The sequence below is a fragment of the Theropithecus gelada genome, chromosome 14 (genome assembly GCF_003255815.1).
Source record: "Theropithecus gelada isolate Dixy chromosome 14, Tgel_1.0, whole genome shotgun sequence".
Lineage (NCBI taxonomy): Eukaryota > Metazoa > Chordata > Mammalia > Primates > Cercopithecidae > Theropithecus > Theropithecus gelada.
This window is the reverse complement of record NC_037682.1, coordinates 99276732-99295523: the sequence shown is the minus strand read 5'-3', so window position 1 is coordinate 99295523 and position 18792 is coordinate 99276732. Positions and strand designations below refer to the sequence as shown.

The 18792-nt window shown below is 40.7% G+C and overlaps 1 protein-coding gene across 3 annotated transcripts in view; it reads right to left on the bottom strand.

Annotated features, from left to right (window-relative positions):
* Positions 1–16855, bottom strand: part of ELMOD1 (ELMO domain containing 1) — a 76677-nt gene extending 59822 nt beyond the window's left edge. For all 3 annotated transcript variants that reach the window (XM_025356778.1, XM_025356777.1, XM_025356780.1), the window contains exon 1: positions 16456–16855. The gene's annotated coding sequence lies outside the window, so the exon portion shown is untranslated. The remainder of the gene's footprint in view (positions 1–16455) is intronic.
* Positions 16856–18792: the final 1937 nt, after the last annotated feature.

The window sequence follows — 18792 nt, the reverse complement described above, 5'->3', positions numbered from 1 at the left end:
GTATTTTTAGTAGAGATGGGGTTTCACCATGCTGGCCAGGCTGATCACGAACTCCTGACCTCAAACGATCCACCTACTTTGGCCTCCCAAAATGCTGGGATTACAAGCGTGAGCCACCGCACCCTGCTGCCAATGTAGTTTTAAGATGTAATTAATTCCTGTCATGGCTCCCATGACTTCTTTATTATGTTCTGCACGTATGCATGCCTGTGGATGGTTTTCAAGAAATCAGAGAAAGTTCTCCAAAACAAGCCTGCCCTCCTAGCAGAAGCACGTCTCTGAGGGAACATCAGGCAAGAGCACAGATGGTCTGTAGATGAGTAGATGGTAAGCCACCTGCCATGTGAGGGCTGGGTTCTCACTGAGCCAACCCACAAACACAAGGGGTCAGTCTTCTGAAATCAGATGGGCCAAGTATCAGATTCACTTAAGTCTGAATTAGCAAATTCAGATAATGGCTAAGTTTGCATCTTGCTTCATATGTCGTCAGATCCTAAGAGGCACTATGTCTGTGCAAGGAAGACCTAGACAGGTGAGGGACTCATAGATTTCAAAGGATATAATTCAGTAAGACTCTACTACGTGAAACAAAATGAGAGAGAAGAGAAGGAATGGGCAAGGAAAGGAAGAGAAGAGAAGGAAAGAAAAGAAAAATAAAATTTTCTTAGGTTATTTGTGAGCATTTGAAGCATGAATAAAATGCAATTTTTGACTTTATACAGCTATGCACACGATGAGAGAAAGAAGCAATATGAAAAATTACTATCACATACAAATGAAAAATCTTTCAAATTACCCATTTACATTTCACACAGGCTATGCAGCATCTCATATTAGAGGTACAATGCTCATGCATAAAGATCTCCCTGAGGCCACATTCCAGAATTTTCCTTTCCTCCTCCAGTGACTAGCCTGAAAAACACTGCTGACGCTCATTAAAATGACAACAAAGAAGGTTTTTTCCCCTTCATGAATAAAACACTCACCTAGAGTTAATTTTTGTGATTTATAGCAAGGGAGGTCCATGCCAGCCGCAGAATTCAGGGCTGCCTGCAAATGTACTTATGATCTGTTTTAAAGTCAGTAACTTTCAGGATTTCACTGTGGTTGCCTACATCTTATGCACTGTTTTCATGGAGGCAGCAAAGTAGGAGGATGCAGGATTGATGAAAATCATTCTCAAGGCTGGGCACCCTGGCTCATGCCCATAATCCCAGCACTTTTGAAGGCCGAGGTGGGTGGATCACTTGACGTCACGAGTTCAAGACCAGCCTGGGCAACATGGTGAATACCCATCTCTACTAAAAGTACAAAAACTTAGCCAGGCATGGTGGCATGCACCTGTAGTCTCAGCTACTAGGGAGGCTGAGGTGGGAGAAACACCTGAGCCCAGGACGTCAAGGCTGCAGTGGGTCGAGATCACACCACTGTACTCCAGCCTGGGACACTGGAGGGAAATCCTGTCTCAAAAAGAAAAAAAAAAAAAAGGAAATTTCATCTCTCAGCTAAAAAAGAATAAGGAGATTTCAGAATATATATATTAATCTGTTTTGCCCCCAAAATCATCTGAATTTTGCAAATTCTCAATTTTATATTTTAGTTTTAAAATTAAATTTCTCAATAAAATCATGATAAAAGAATGATAAACTTATGTTTGCATGAAAATTAGATGGATATAATTTTGCCAATATAATCTAATGCTTTTGGCAACATTTTTGCTTTCATACAATCAGAACATAGTGAAAGCATTTATCTAGAAACATTTGACAGGGAAGTTCAAGCAAATTGGGGCATTTCCAGCAGCTTGGAGGCAAGCAGGGTACTCTGCTCTTAAGGCAATGCTCACCCTGATCAGGTAACAGCATTCACTAAAGGAATTCGACCATTTAGACTGGGCTTCTGCAATAATTCATAAAGTAAAACAAAAAAGTAGCTTTTAACACACTTTAGAGCTATGATTATGCATGGTTTGACAGATGTTTGCCGAGTGAATATTATTTTATTCTTTCCAATGGTATTCCATCAGTGCCATCAATGGTAGAATTCACCATTATTTTATGTGCCCTTAACGAAAAATCAAATGCTGCTAATTAAACTACAATGCATCTAATTTTAGTGATGTGGGGGAAAAAAGTATCTTAGAATCCATGTAACATAGTAAGACTGAAGCCTACTTACTTCCATATTCTGGGCTGTGATGCTTCTACATAAGAATTTATCGGTTGGTGACAAAGAGTACTAATGACCTGCAGCAAATCACACTTACAGGACTCTCATTTCCTGACTCTGACATTTTTATTCAGGTTAAGCCAGGTTAAGTAATTCCAGAATATGTTATATGTTGTTGATAGAGCAACTCATATCCTTCTTAGCCTCACTGGAGAGCCACCCAACGCTCTTACTCCACAGTCTCTGAGCCCTGGTTCCCTTGTCCTATCACAATCCCTCCAGTGTATGTAGCCATGCATACACTTCTCACACATACACAGTGCTCAAGACAACTTCCTTTTGACACACAGACAGCTCAGATCATAAACATCTCTGGAGTGATTAGCACTCCTTACCGCAACACAAAGGGTGGGTGAGTAAGTTTGTGCTTGGTCGAAGGCAGGCTATGTTCTCCTCCAAGCTCCATTTTCCTGTCCTGTCTCATTCAGCTTCTAACACATGTGAAGCTGCTTCTTAAAAGGCCTTTTTTGTGGCTTCTGTGATCTCATGTTCTCCTGGTTCTCATCATTGCTGATGTATTTAACACTGTTTTTTTTTTTTTTTTTTTTAATCTTTAATTCCTTTTTTTTTTTTCTTTAGACAAGGTCTCACTTTGTCGCCCAGGCTGGAGTGCAGTGGTGCAATCTTGGTTCACTGCAACCTCTGCCTTCCAGGTTCAAGTGATTCTCCTGCCTCAGCCTCCGAGTCACTGGGATCACAAGGCGTATGCTACCATGCCCAGCTAATTTTTGTATTTTTAGTAGAGACAGGGTTTTGCCATGTTGGCCAGGCTGGTCTCGAACTCCTGAGTGAGAACCTCAGCCATGTTCAGGAGTTAGAGGTGCCCAGTTCCTCTAAAAGTGGACGTGTAAGAAGAAGCCCAAAATAGAGGCTTGGTTGAAAGGTTTTTTGTTGTTGTTTGTTTTGTTTTTTAAATATAGGGTCTCACTCTATCACCCAGGCTGGAGTGTAGTGGCATGATCTTGGCTCACTGCAACCTCTACTGCCTGGGTTTAAGCGATCCTCCCGCCTCAGCCTCTCTGGTAACTGGGACTGCAGGTATGCGCCACCACATCCAGCTATTTTTTGTATTTTTAGTAGAGATGTGGTTTTGCCATGTTGGCCAGGCTGGTCTCAAACTCCTGAGCCCAAGCGATGTGCCCACCTTGGCCTCCCAAAGTGTTGGGATCACAGACGTGAGCCACTATGCCCAGCCTGGTTGAAAGTTTTCATAGGAGTAGTTAGGACCTACGGCTCCTTCTCCAGCTTTTGAAATTAGGCATAACCCTTCTCCATTCTATCAGCAGAGATGAAATTTACTTGTAAAGAGGTTGAGCTAGAGAGGCTCTGAACTTGGTGATGTAGGAAAATGAGATTGAGTTGACATATGAAATACAAGGAGTTTGCATGAAAATCTACTGGTAAATGTGAGATCCCTGCCATCCTTCTTCTCCCACTCAACTCCCAGAACAGAGGCAGCCAGCATAATACTTCTCAGGTAGGATATTAGAGGAGTTATCTCTCAGGAAATTAACCAGAGACACATACAGCTCTCCCCTAAAGAAGCATTAGCCCCCAACTGGGCTACTGTGAAACAGATGGTCAACAAGGCCCACCTGTGCACAGAGAGCATTTTAGTGCCTCAATCTTAAATATGAACAGATAGCCAAGGATTATCAATTAAGGGACATTTCTGACATGAATTACAGAGCCCCAAAGCAAAGAAAGAGGAAAAAAAGGGAATCTGAAAGCAAAAGAAACAATGCAATTGTTTATTAAAATTAAAATTAAAATGTCATAATTTTCATAGATAAAAGAAAAATATTATACTCATTAAATAGGAACAGGAATCAATAAAAGGGAACTTTAAGAGAATTAGAAAATGTTCTTGGAAATTTTATAAAAGTGAAATGAAAGACAAAGTTGAAAATATCTATCAAATTTGAGGGAATCTGCCAGAAGAATTTAACAAAAAGATGAAAAATGGTGAGAAAAAGATTCAAAATCCAAGTAATAGATATTCTAGAGAGAAAGAAAAGCGAGAATGTTGGTGAAGAAATCATCAAAGAAATAATACAGGAAACTCTCCAAGAGCGGAAGAACGTGAGTCTCCGGATCAAAAAGACCCACAGGGTACCCAGCTCCTTGAATAACAAAAGAGCCTCACTGAAGCACATTATGACGAAATTTCACAACAAAGAAGTTTCCAGAGGGGGAACAAAAACAAACAGTTCACATAGAAAGCACCAAGTCTTCACGAGCATTCAATTTGTCAACAGGAACACAGAAGCAAAAAGAAAAATTCCAAGAAAAAATTCTTTCTAATCTAGATTTCTACACTGAGCCAAAATATTCAGCATGAGGAGAAAATGAAGAGAATTTCAGACATACAAGGCCTTCTATGTATCTTTCAAGTATGTCTTTTCTGGAAGTTTCTGAAGCAAGCATTCCACCAAAATGAAGATGGAGAATGAGAAAGACATTGGATCCAGGAATCAGAAAATCCCATATTGGAGAAAGGTGAAAGGATTTCTTAGAATGATGGTGAATGTAAGGCCCTTAACAACCAGTTCAGAGTGCATTAGAGCTTAAGGAAAGAGGTCTTCATAAAAAAACTGGAAATGACAGATTATTTGACATGTATGAATGTATGCAGAAAATATTCACAACTCTTGGTTTGGGGATAAATTTGGGATATGCATTAACAGATAACAAGAACATTAATAGAAAATAAGATTAATAGGCTGGGCTTGATGGCTCACACCTGTAATCCCAGCAGTTTGGGAGGCCGAGGCAGGTGGATCGTTTGAGCCCAGGAGTTCAAGACTAGATTGGGCAATGTGGCGATACCCCATCTCTAGTAAAAATACAAAAATTAGCTGGGCATGGTGGTGTGCACCTGTAATCCCAGCTACTCAGGAGGCTGAGGCAGGAGAATTGCTTGAACTTAGGTGACAGAAGTTGCAGTAAGCCAAGATACGCCACTGCACTCCAGCGTGGGCAACAAAACAAGACTGTCTCAAAAAAAAAAAAAAAAAAAAAAAAAAGATTAATAGACATCAATAAAAAAAAAACAAAATTAGAATTACTAATTCTTGAGAAAACAGAAAGTTGTGCAAAAAATATAACAAGCTATAAATAAAATTTACATTGTCAAAATAAACACTGAATATTTAATCAAAAATAGTGATATTGGGAGAATTGAGAAAGGAGAAATATATGTGTATAAGAGAGCGGGATTAGATATGAAAGTTAAATTTTCACTTCTGTAGTGGAAAATCAATAGATCTGATACTTTTAATATACTGAGAAACAGCAGTATAAACAGTCAAAATAATTAAAATGGCATTGCTGAGAAACACAAATCTGGAGTAGAGATGGATTAGGGAATGAGTTTTTCCATTAAAAGTCTTCTAGCAATACAATGTTTTAAATGATGTGTAAGTGCTCCTTTGATATACACAAAAACTTACATTTTAAGAAGGTTCCATGGGGCTATGATTTCAGCCCAGATGGAGGCACCAGTCACCTCTTGAGATTCAGTGCCATTAAACCTTGACTTAAACCACACTTAAAAAACAAGAAGAAGAAGAAGAAACTAAGGCTTGAGGAACCAGAGCATTGCCTGCAACAAGTGGAGGAATTCCCAAAACCTAAGCCACTTCTAGCACAGTATCCATCAGGCCACACATTACAGATGTGTGTATTGGTTTTGACATTAGATGAAGATATGTGGGAAATATTTAATAGGAATGTGGAAGAGCTTGAGTAAACAAATGTTGACATGGTTCAATGTGATGTATGCTCATTAGCTAACTGATTGTCCAAATCATTTGATGTGGTATTATGAATCCTTCGTTTAGGACCAAAAATAATTAAGGGACAGATATGGCTTTTCTGAACACTGCATTGGAAATGGCAAGAATATTTTTATACACAAATCCTCAGCTAGAGCATATATTCAAAAGAAAGCTGCAGGATGAAAAATCAGAAGAGATACTGTTGCAGAACAATATCACAATGCTAATGTGACGTGTTAGCATCATACAAATTTCATAAAAAGAATTCAGTGGACATTGAAGTGGACCTAATTTGTTGTTACTGTTTTTTAAAAAACCTTCAAAGACAAAAGTAGCTTAAAACTTAAATTAAGTAAAAAAAAAATAATGCATTTACTAAAAAAAAAAAGATGCCACAAATTACAGATTTTTTTCCAGGGGTATATTTTTGAAAAGTCATTTTCTTTTAGAGATACTTACTGAAGTATTTATAAATGAAATCATATGGTATCTGGGATTTGCTTCAAAATAATATGGATGGATATAGAGTAGGGTTAGAGATCAAACAGCATTGGTCATGATTTGATGATTTTTAATTACTGGGATTCACACTATCCTATGTATTTCTGGATGTATATGAAATTTTAAAAAAAGGTATCAAAAAAAAGGTGCCATCCACATAATTGAGAATCATCACAGGTATGCTAGGTATTTTTTTACAGTCAAGCAAGGCTATAATAATTAGCACCTGAATTGGTTTATAACAGAAGTTAGAGGTAAATCCATTACTCTTTAACAGTTTTGGAACACTATGAAACAACAATGAAAAGGACTTTGGTACCTAACCCATATCATTTCCATAACTGACTTAGTTCTCTTATGGTCTCTTTGAATCCTCTAGTCTGGAGAGTCCCCAGTATGCTGTTAGGATATAGTCTTTTTTTTTCTTTTTTTTTTTTTTTTTGGTGACAGGTCTCGCTCTGTCACCCAGGCTGGAGTGCAGGAGCACAATCTCGGTTCATTGCAACCTCTGCCTCCTGGGTTCAAGTGATTCTCTCACCTCAGCCTCCCGAGTAGCTTGGATTACAAGCACATGCCACCATACCAGGCTAATTTTTGTATTTTTAGTGGAGATCGGGTTTCGCCATGTTGGCCAGGCGGGTCTTGAACTCCTGGCCTCAAGTGATCTACCCGCCTCAACCTTCCAAAGTGCAGGGATTACAGGTATGAGCCACCGCCCTGGCAGAAGCATTTTAAAAATAATTATTTATTGAGCTTTTTCCTTAAAGGTATAAAATATAATAGTACATGTCAATGACATCTTAGATTCAGTAAAATATGGTAGACGAGTTGAGCAGAAAAAAGTAACAATTAAAACATGGCACACTCTAACAATGCTTCCTAATTTCATAAATGTTAAACTGAAGGAAAAAAATTTTCTCTTGGAATGGATGAAATGCAGTATTTATTTTCCTGAAAAGTATCCTTTCTTATCTCAACACTTCCTCTCTGTACTAAATCAATTTTTAAAATTAGCATAGCCATGGAATTACATCTACCCTCCCTTTAAGTTTGCCAGTAGTATTCCCACCTCCTCCTACTTGTCCTCATAGCACTAGTTCGAAAATACCAGCTTTGTATGTCTTTCCTTCTGGCCAATGCCAAGCAAGATGCCTTATTCCATAAATACTCAGAGAATGAAAAAGCATTTCCTTTTGTGCCTTTCACAGTGCTGTGTGCTCAATAGGTCCCATGTAAACATGGACTCGCACCCTGTTTATCACTGCAAGAAATGAATCTAGCTCTGCCAACTGAAGCAGAAACGGAATTAGTTCTGAAGGCAACTCACAGAATCTCCAGGTGGGCTAGAGAACTGGGTATGGAGGCTATGTAGCAAAAAATAACACTTGAAATGCTGACACAGAACTGGCTCAGTAAAGACACCTCTACTGTCACCACCAGGCACAGACTGGCGTGGCCCCACTGACCCTCCAGCACTGGTCAAGGGGCACTGCCGAGTGGAAAATCTGCCACTGGGGCAGAGTTTGGATCATGGGCCCAGGCCCAGATGCAAGGAGGTTTGGGGAAAGGAAGCATCTGGCACTTTCAGCTCCTAGAGGGTGAGTGGGCTCTGCCTCATCATGCAAAAGAGCCCCTGTGATGGTGAATTCTCTGTGTCTACTTGACTGATCAAAGACTGCGGAGATTAAACATTATTTCTGGGTGCACCTATGAGGGTGTTTCTGAATGAGATAAGCATTTGAATTGGTGGCCTCAGTAAGTCATTTCCCCTTCCCAGTGTGGGTGGGCACTGTCAATCCATCGAGGGCCTGAATAGAACAAAAAGGCAGAAGAAAGAAGAATTCACCCGTTTTTGCCTCCTGCTTGCCTGCTAAGCTGGGGCATTAGTCTTTTCTTTCCCTTGGACTGGAATTACACCACCAGCTTTCCTGGGTCTCTAGTTTGCAGACAGCAGATTGCAGGACTTCTCAGCCTCCATAGTCAAGTAGGCCAATTCCTCATAATAAGTCTCTTAATATAAATATATCTCCTTTTCTCTGGAGAGCCTTCACTAATACAACCCTCGACATGGAAAAGAGATTCAGATGGCGTTGTTGAAAAAGAATGACAGTTGTCCACTGTATGCTATAAACAAATACTTTCAAAAGTCAAAACACAATGCAGAGTAATGAGAGTACACATAGAGTACACTCAGAACAAACACATGTTCATCTTCCATCGTTGTCTAATTTGATTAGGTGTGCTGTGCAATTTTATTTTAGGACTTGGACACAAGCCTATTTTATGGCTACTCAAAATACATATCATTTTGAACTAGAATTTCAAATATGATCTTAGATAATTAAAGAATACCTGGAAACAAGCTGTTTAATTTAATCTAGTGCTAGTTACAGAGCAGATGCACCTATTTTTAGTTAGATTGATTAATTACCTAGGGAATAACTAACACATGGAAAAGAATAAGATCATATATTCATTATAAGTCAAAGGAATGATGTACAATAGTTATCTATCACATACATGCTGCTAAGCTGAATTAGACATTGACAGATTCGTGGATAAGTGCCTGGGATCTCAATTTAAACTGCAGGATAAGATTTAGGAGGTGTTTTTAAGGTCATCAGAATCAACGCCCTCCCCAATAAAAGCATTTCTCTCTCTGATAGGTGGCCCAAAATGCATCACTTTCAGCACAGTATGTTATACTTTTTGTTTCTGACCTTCTTAGATCTGGGCTCTATTTATCTGTGAATCCAACCAAAGTATAGCATTAATTTCTTCTGTACCCATCAACTCGTCATTTACATCAGGTATAACTCCCAATGCAATGTAAATGTAAATGACGAGTTGATGGGTGCAGCAGACCAACATGGCACAAGTATACATATGTAACAAACCTGCACGTTATGCACATGTACCCTACAACTTAAAGTATGATAATAATAAATAAATTTAAAAAAATAAAATAAAATAAAATAAAATAAAATTAAATTAAATTAAAAAAAAATTTCTTCTGTACTGTTTGCTAATGCTCAAGTGAATTAAAACTATTTTTTGAAAACCAAACTGTTGGTAAACTAGGACTTCTACACTATGTCCTTAGCAAGTGATTTTAGAACCTACATGAACTTCACATCCATCCTTTTAAAACATAATCTTAGTTCCACTGCTTGTTCTGGGCTAAGAGATTTCAAATTTAATCCTGATTGTCATCCAAATTCTCTATTGCTTTGAGCTTTGCATTATGATCTATGTACATCTGAGTCCTTGAGAACATTGTAGAAATGTCACGGTCAAATAAAGACCTGTAAGGTAGACCAACAGAAACCAGCTTCTATGTTGGCTTACAGACCTATGAACATTCTTTGGATGTAGCTGATCAACCCAGCTATGACACTACCTTTCAGACCTGATTTCTGCCTGTCACCCATAAAGATTACTCAATATTCTAGTTGATAAATGTGTGCTAGAGGGATTGTGTATATATAAAAATTTGATAACTCTGCCTCTATTTTAAATACTCCAGGTTATCTACAATTTAAAGGAATAGTAGAGGAAATTTTTGGTATGGCACAAAACTCTTTAGTGAAGCAAAAACTACAACTCAACCCATCTGTTTCATAAGTCTTGATTTTAATATATTGGATTCACATAGTGGGTTACATATACATTATCCATGAGACAGAATATGAAAGTCAAAATTCTATGTAAAGTATTTTAATAAAGGCTTTTAAAATTATGACTAATGATGTACATAATAGGCATTTTAATTTAAATAGCCTTGATAAATGTTTACCATTTTAAGAGAATGTACAATTGAACTTCTCAACTAAAAGCAATTATTTAAATTTTTGCTCATTTAAGTGGATCATAAAGCAAAGGAAATCTGAAATTAATATGTCAGTGTTTATGGAATATGGAACCTTCAGAAAATCTGGCTTCCAAGTTCTGAAGAGTGGAATATTCCTATTCTTTTAAAGGAAAAAGTAAGAAATGTACAGTAAATTCATTCCAAAGATTGATTCACATTTTAAATATTTATAATGCCAAGTGGTAAAGTAAAAAAGATTTAGAGGGCCGGGCGCGGTGGCTCAAGCCTGTAATCCCAGCACTTTGGGAGGCCGAGACGGGTGGATCACGAGGTCAGGAGATCGAGACCATCCTGGCTAACATGGTGAAACCCCGTCTCTACTAAGAAATACAAAAAACTAGCCGGGCGAGGTGGCGGGCGCCTGTAGTCCCAGCTACTCGGGAGGCTGAGGCCGGAGAATGGCGTGAACCCGGGAGGCGGAGCTTGCAGTGAGCTGAGATCCGGCCACTGCACTCTAGCCTGGGCTACAGAGCGAGACTCCGTCTCAAAAAAAAAAAAAAAAAAAAAAAAAAAAAGATTTAGAGAACAGGGTTTCTGATGTCACTGATGATATCTGTTAAGCCAAAAAACAGCTGTGAGATAAATAATTAGTTTCATTATGAATGAAACCTTCAAAACATATGGTAGCCTTTCACCAACTACCTGCACAAAAAAATAGAGAGTTATAACAGCTGAAATGAGCTCTTATAACCAGCATGCTAATTACCCAAGTCCTCCAATAATTAAAATGGAAACATTTAAAAGTTATATAAAGACTTTTGAATCTGCAGTTATTGACTTTCATGAGACTGATTTTTTAAAGAGGCTTAATGAGCTCTCCTTAGGCATTTGCCACAATTATTTTGCTTTGCACCAAAAAAGCAAAAAAATCAAATTGTGAATTATTTTGATGGCATCTGATATATCATATAGAGTACCCAGACATTGTACAAATCATCTACTTTCATTGAGAATAAAGTTATTCATCCCTTGGAACCATAGCAACACTTAGAGTTTATTTTATAGATACTGAGATTAGGGTTGGTACAATATTATTTTTTTAATGTGCGTAGCTTCCATTTTACAGCATAGAAACTGATATAAAATATGACTTGCTCGTGGTCAGCATAAGTGAGTTGGAAGGTTAAAAGCTCCCAGGATGAAAGAACATACTGTCTTCAGAATCTTTAAATTCAGAGTATCCACTGAGGACTTAGAATATAAAATGTAAATTGGGCACACAATTTCAGTTAAGGCTCTCTCTGGGTGATATTCCACATAAACTGCCATTGAGGATTACTGCAGTAAGCCTTTCTTTAATAAGCCATGTTCATGCGAAGTCTTGCTGGAAACAAAACCTATGGTCTAATTGCCTTGAAATTTTAGCAGCATCAACACATTCTTGATCATGTATTTTTTTTTTCATATACTATCAGAATTACAAGGCAGAATGTGTTTGGCAAACATTGCAAAGAGGAACAGTAGAAAAACCTGAAGTAGGACTGTTTTCTGCTCTTTTGAAAGGATAATCATTTGATAAGAAAAATCCTAATGAGCTACTTAGTTATAAGTTTTAGTATAGGGTAATTTTTATAATTTTAAGATCTTATTATAAAAGTTGAAGTGGAAATTTAACCACACATATGGACACTCAAACACATGAGGCTCTTCTGAAGGATGGTTCCAAAAAAAAAAAAAAAAAAAACACAGATTTGTTGACAGAAGGGCAATCTAGAATGGCATTATATTATCAGTTGCTGGAGTTTGCAAATTGGAATCTTCAAGAAATGAGTAACTATTCTCTACCTGGACTGCAGTGGTTTGATCATCAACTTCCCTGGAAATTTACCATGTTACTCAATAATGAAAGTAGCTCTGGGTCTTCAAAGACACACATGTATGTGGTGTGCCAGTTTTTTTGGAATTAACTGCATTTGGAACATTCTGACTAGGTCCTCTGGTGGTACTACAAGCATATAGTCATTTCACATAGTGCTGTTTCTGTAAAATGTACACTCTTTCCATCATCAGAATCTAGTTTTTTAAAGATAGCTGGATCAAATCAGAAATGATCTCAATTTAATGTCTTTTCCTACTTGAAGCAACAGATTTGCTAAAACCAAGACATCTGCTTATCTTATTTCAGAAATTTGTGCCAAGAAGCAACTGACTATTGGATCTAGAACTAGAAATACCATTTGACCCAGCCATCCCATCACTGGGTATATACCCAAAGGATTATAAATCATGCCGCTATAAAGACACATGCACATGTATGTTTATTGCGGCACTATTCACAATAGCAAAGACTTGGAACCAACCCAAATGTCCATCAATGACAGACTGGATTAAGAAAATGTGGCACATATACACCATGGAATACTATGCAGCCATAAAAAAGGATGGGTTCATGTCCTTTGTAGGGACATGGATGCAGCTGGAAACCATCATTCTCAGCAAACTGTTGCAAGAACCGAAAACCAAACACTGCATGTTCTCACTCATAGGTGGGAACTGAACAATGAGAACACCTGGACACAGGAAGGGGAACATCACACACCGGGGCCTGTTGTGAGGTGGGGGGAGGGGAGAGGGATAGCATTAGGAGATATACCTAATGTAAATGACGAGTTAATGGGTGCAGCACACCAACATGGCACATGTATACATATGTAACAAACCTGTACGTTGTGCACATGTACACTAGAACTTAAAGTATAATAAAAGAGAGAAAAAAAGAAAAGAAATAAATAAAACATTACGAATTGAAAATAAAAAAAGAAGCAACTGACTATTGATCGGCATCTCAAATATTATATTTAATTACCTACTTTTATATAAATGTAATAAAACATTTAAATGATATATTCCAGTATTGTGTGATGATGACTTTTTACCTGAGACCAGGATGGTAATAGAATAGTAAACTAGCACTTAGGGTATGAGTCAAGAGCAGATCAATTGCTATTTTAAATGCACTGAGGTCCATTCACCGAAGTACCATTTGCCAATTCCTGCCCTTGTCCCTTTTCAGCTCTCTTTTCCATTCCCATTGGCGACTATTTAAAATCTTTCTTTCAGAATCCCCCTCCCTTCCCTCATTCTCAGCAGGCCACTCTGTCCTCTCACTGAGGCTATCAGATCAAATCCTTCAACTTCCAGCACTACTCTACTATCTATTAACACAGAGATTTTTTTCCCTCATTTTCCCCCAGGATAAGATCTTGCTCTTTTATTCAAGGCCAGTCCTGTCAAAACTGCTAGGCATCTCACTCCCTGACTACAGCTGCCCAGCATAGTTCAGTGCCTCTCCTAGGCTCCTACAGTAGACACGCCCCTCCACCACCATCATAAACACACACTTCTGGCACAACAAATCCTAGAAATTATGATGCAGATCCCTCCCCCTGCCCCATTTCCCCTTGTCATCTTTGCATTCTTGGCACCTTCCACTAAGTCTAGCAAGCAGAGATACCCAACCAATATGTGTTCAAGTGAAACTGTTCACTTTTAAGCATGAGTTATTTTCAAAAGCTTGAACCAGAACTGAGCTTGTCCCAGATTGTCTGCAGAAGAGCATATGATTTCTGCTCCACTTTATTTTTTCAACCCACAAATGACCCAAAAAGGAGGAATGAAACATTTCCAGTAACTAGGGTTGCCAGAAAAATACAGGCTGCCCAGTCAAAACTGAATTTGGGATAAACAACTAATAATATTTTGTAGTATAAGTACGTACCAAATATTACATGGGACATAGGTAAAAACAATAATTCACTATTTATCTGAAATTCAAATTTAACTGGGCAGCCCACAATTGTATTTGCTAAATCTGGACACCCTAACAGTGATTTGTTAAAAATTCTCAGAGGACTCGGAGAACACTTCCTTTAAGTCACCTGGAGATTTGTATGCAAGCTCTGCAAACTTCTCAATCATCCAGATTTCATATCTGTTAATGTAACTGGGTTTCTTTCTGAACCTCTCAGTAACATGCTTTAAGAAATGCTGCTTGGTTTATTATATGACATTTTCACTTATTTTGCCAATTTCATAGAATTTTTATTCTAATGCAATTTATCGAAGATTTTACAAAGAATACTGTAATTTTGCTTAAGATCTCTTGGAAAGGTAACATTTATAGAGTTATTATCACGCCTCAGTTAAGTCCTGGCTGCAAGTATTAATTTTTGAAGTTTTCATATTTTCAATTAAATCAGCAGAACGCAAAAAGAGAAATAAATAAATCTTTGATTTGGAGATTTCTTTTCTTCATTAATCAAGCACAGCAATACATAGTATCCTAACTAACAGGCTTGCAGAAGCAGGCTGGCAGGCGGAGGTGGAGCCTGTGATGTAACCGCAGTAGGTCTTTGTTGGAAAAGCCTTCCTAAATGTAAAACATCTGTAAATTGAAGCACTTCAGCTTCACTGTGTATGGGCTGGCAAGATTAAAGCGTTGCTTCTTTTAGCATCCTGCACTGGAGGCTTAAAATTTTGTTCCACAGAGGAATTCCTTATAGGTCCTTATGAAGATTACATATCTATCTCACCAAAGCTGGGAGAAAAGCAGGCTTTTTCTGCAAAAGAGGACCATTTCGAGTACTGATTGCTGCGTGTGCTGGTTTACCGGTAAATGGTGGTGATGCAATGGAAGTTATAACCTGAAGTGTAGGAAAGATGCCCTACAGCCTGTTCCAGTTCTCAACATTCCCTACATTAATGGGTTCTTCTTTCAGTGTTCTTGATAGTGATGTCTTAGAGAGAAGACATTTATTTCTTCTTCCTATGAAAAAGATTAAGATGAGAGAAATACCTCCCAATGTAGATAGATACAAGAGTGTGCCTTTGGCAAAATACCGACTAAACTGACCTCAGAGAAAACTTCTGGGGGAGGGAATGACTAAGTCTGCTATAACTACGTGTTGTCATAATATGTTAATGAATTAAGACATTTATCCCAATACACGCATACTACCTGCTTTCCACCATATTGGCACCACCAGTTAAGGACGGTTGTCAGGCTACCAGCACAACACGTATACACTGCAGAGATGCAGAACAATGCCTGGATGCCTGCCCAAAATTGGTCTCTCCAAATGACAGACTCAATTTATAGTACCAATATATGGCCCACTGGGGGTTAGCAGCATCTTTTTCCTAGTTGGTGAGGGAAAGGGATGAAATAATGTAGAATGCTCAGAGCACTGGTTGGGGCTTCCACCTGCCTGTGCACAGCAGAAAGGCTGACAAACATATTCATTAAACTTGATCTGAAGCAAGTGAGCCCGTGAGGTCGTTCCTGAAATATTCATAAGGTGTGTTACCGGACTCGCCGCTTAGAGGTTGAGCAGAAACACTGAGTCAGAGCAGTCCGTACCCACACTTAGAAATAAAAAAAAAGCACCCACAACAGCTCACCCCACCACCACACTCCACTGCTCTGCTTTTAACAGCCCCGTCAGCAGTCAGCTGTCACTCTCCACTAGGCTGTCCAATTCTACCTGCCCAGGAAAGAGATGCTCTAATACTGAAGTGCGGAGTTTCCCAGCAGTTGGAGGAGGCGTAGCGCAACAGCCCAGGCGACCGCTCCTCCCGTCTCTCTGCCAGGAGGACCCCACAGTCCGGCGGCCCCGCAGCCCGGCTGCCTTTCTCCTCCCTGGAGACCGAAGCCCACAGGCCAAGGGGTCCCCAGGGACCCAGACCAGCCCCTCGCCCCAGCCAGGCCGCCCTTGTCCCGCCTTCCATTTTGGCTCTGCCTGGGATCCCTTCCCCGAGCCCTCGGCGTTAGGTCGCTAGGCGACCTACGCCCGGGCCGAGATGCAAACAGCCTCTCGCGCGGACCTGCAGTCTCTCGGGTGTTAATTGGGAGGACAGGATAGGAGGGGAAATCACTGTCCTGGGTGACCCCGGAGCCCCTGCACCGAGGCAGAGTGCACTTTCATTCACGTTCCCTCTCTGCCCCCGATGCTTAGCATTTCTGCTGCGTCCCAGGCACCGCGCAGCTTGCGTGATGCCTCGCGTCCTCGCCGCACCTCTCTCCTCCCAAAGGGCATTCGCCCCTCGTCCCTAGGCTCCTCTGGGGTCGCCAGTCACCTGGACTCTGGCGGCGGCAGGCTCAGCAGCTCCCGTTGCGCGGCGGCGTGGTCTTCATCTCCGCCTTCCCCAGGCGCTTCGGCTACGCGCTCCGCGGCGGCGATCGACGCGCTCGGTCCCGGGCGCCGAGGCTGGACAGGGGCGGCCGCGGCTGCCGCACTGGCTGCGGGCGCGGAAGGGGCGGGGGCGGGGCAGGAATCTGGGTCGCGTGGAGCGGAGCAAGCCGGGATGCACCCGGGGCGGCTGGCGGCGGGGAGGCGACCGAGAGCAGCTGGGGAGGGCGTGCAGAGGCTTCCCTGAGAGCACGAAGCGGGCGGCTACTGAGCATGCCCAGTCCGGGAGCCGGGGGCGCGGGCGCAGTGCTGTGGGAGGGAGCGCGGCCCCCAGCGCCGGAGTCTGCGGGGAAAGGGTTAAATCTGCGGACCCCGCTGCTGTGGGAGGTGGCTGGTGTGGCCCAGTTTAATTGCTCCCGGGTGGACTCCCCGGAGGAGCCCACGACGGGAAGATGGTGAACCTGAGGTGACCTGTCAATGGGATTCCCAGGCAGTCCCGGGAAAGGTGTGTTCCCCGCCCTCTCTCTGGACAAATGTCCAGAAGTCAAACTTTGTTTTAGTTCAGCTCCAACCTCCCCCATCTCACCGAACACCCAGTGACTCTCCCAATCCTGATCCCCACCCCTCATCTGCCTTCCTGGGCCCGCAGAACCCTACCCCTCACCCCCACCAGCAGCCCCCGCCTTTCCCACTCCTGGCCCAGTCGGGTCAGATTCTCAAAGAGCCAGCTCTTTAATTAGGTGTAATTGAGAGATCGTGTCAATCCTGCCAGGTCCATATCTGCATTTCAACAAGGGCTTCAGAAACAATACCGTAACCCCGGGGTTAATTATAACAGGATGAATTATAGACACCCTGGTCTGGGGCTATTTGGGGGAACATTGCTTCGTGGGGCCCCAGAAGCCACTTCATACACACACACACACACACACACGCATGCACACACAGACACACACACACACACACAGAGAGAGAGAGCGAGCGAGAGAAAAGATAGAGAGACCTGTGCCTTCAGGATTGCATTTCATGTTTGATGAAGAACGTTTTCTCCATAGCTAATCAAAAAAGTCTCTTTAATGAGGCCGCATGGGGTTGGGGAAGGACCAAATGAGCTTCGAGGTCGGTGCTTATTTTAGTTTCATTTATCACTCCAAGTCGGTTACCTGGCCGTCCTGCGCCTCTGTTTCCTCACCTGTAAAACAAAGGGTGGTTATACCTACCTCTGTGGGCTGTTGTGAGGATTACTCCGGCAGCCGGCAGCGCAGAGCAGCCTGGATACCAAAGCATCAGGCTGTCCCGCAGTGGGTGTTCCCTGAATAAAGTCTCTGCAGGTTCCACCTCCACTATTCTGTGTTTATGAAAAGTTGGGTTAGTGATAATCCTTCAATGCTGAACATTTATCTTATTTCCTCTTCACATTAAATGACATTAAAGCCTTGACCTTTCTGATTTTTTTATCATTGTTAAAAGCATTAGCCACTATTTACTTTTCTTTCTTTTCAGGGAGATATGAAGGATACCTCCCAGAATAAATGTCTTGGAAAAAGCTAGACCTTTGGAGGGAAAAGCTTCTCGGGAGATATTCATTAGGGATAGATTTGTCCAACTGACAAAAGAAATTTACTCCCTAGTCTTTTAAAAGTAATTTACTTGCATCTCCCTGTGGTCCTTGTTTCACAACTATTGCATGAAGTATGCCTGTATGGAAGGAAATTTGCTTCACACACATACTGTTGACTGCTTATGTATCAGCGTTCAAAAGATAAACTTTTTATTATCCCCCAAACATACTATTTTTTTCATAACACATTGCTTTATTCATGATGTTCCACCCTTTCTGAAATACCATTCTCTCTCATTCTGTTTTGTGAAGTGCTACTCACTCTTCAAGCTCAAATGTCACCTTCTCTCTGAAGCCTACCCTGAACCTCAAGGCAGAGTGAATGCTCTGCTGTCATAGCACCAGTGTATACTGCTATCACAGCACTCATCTCAGCCTATCGCTGTGGTTCAAGCAATGTAAAACTATTTACTCAGCAACTGTTATGTGCAGGCGCCATTCTACATGTTAGAAAAATAATAACAAACAAGACAAGGTTCCTGCCCTCATGAAACTTACAGTCTAGTTGAAAAAGACAGAAAATAAACACCTAAACTATAAATAATCAGTAAGGACAGAAGTCTAGTAATTCTGGTAATTTTTGTCTTTTGTGTTATTCATCAAATTACATTATAGAGTCTTGACTCATCCTTCCAAAAAACATCAGTAAAAATATTAATATTG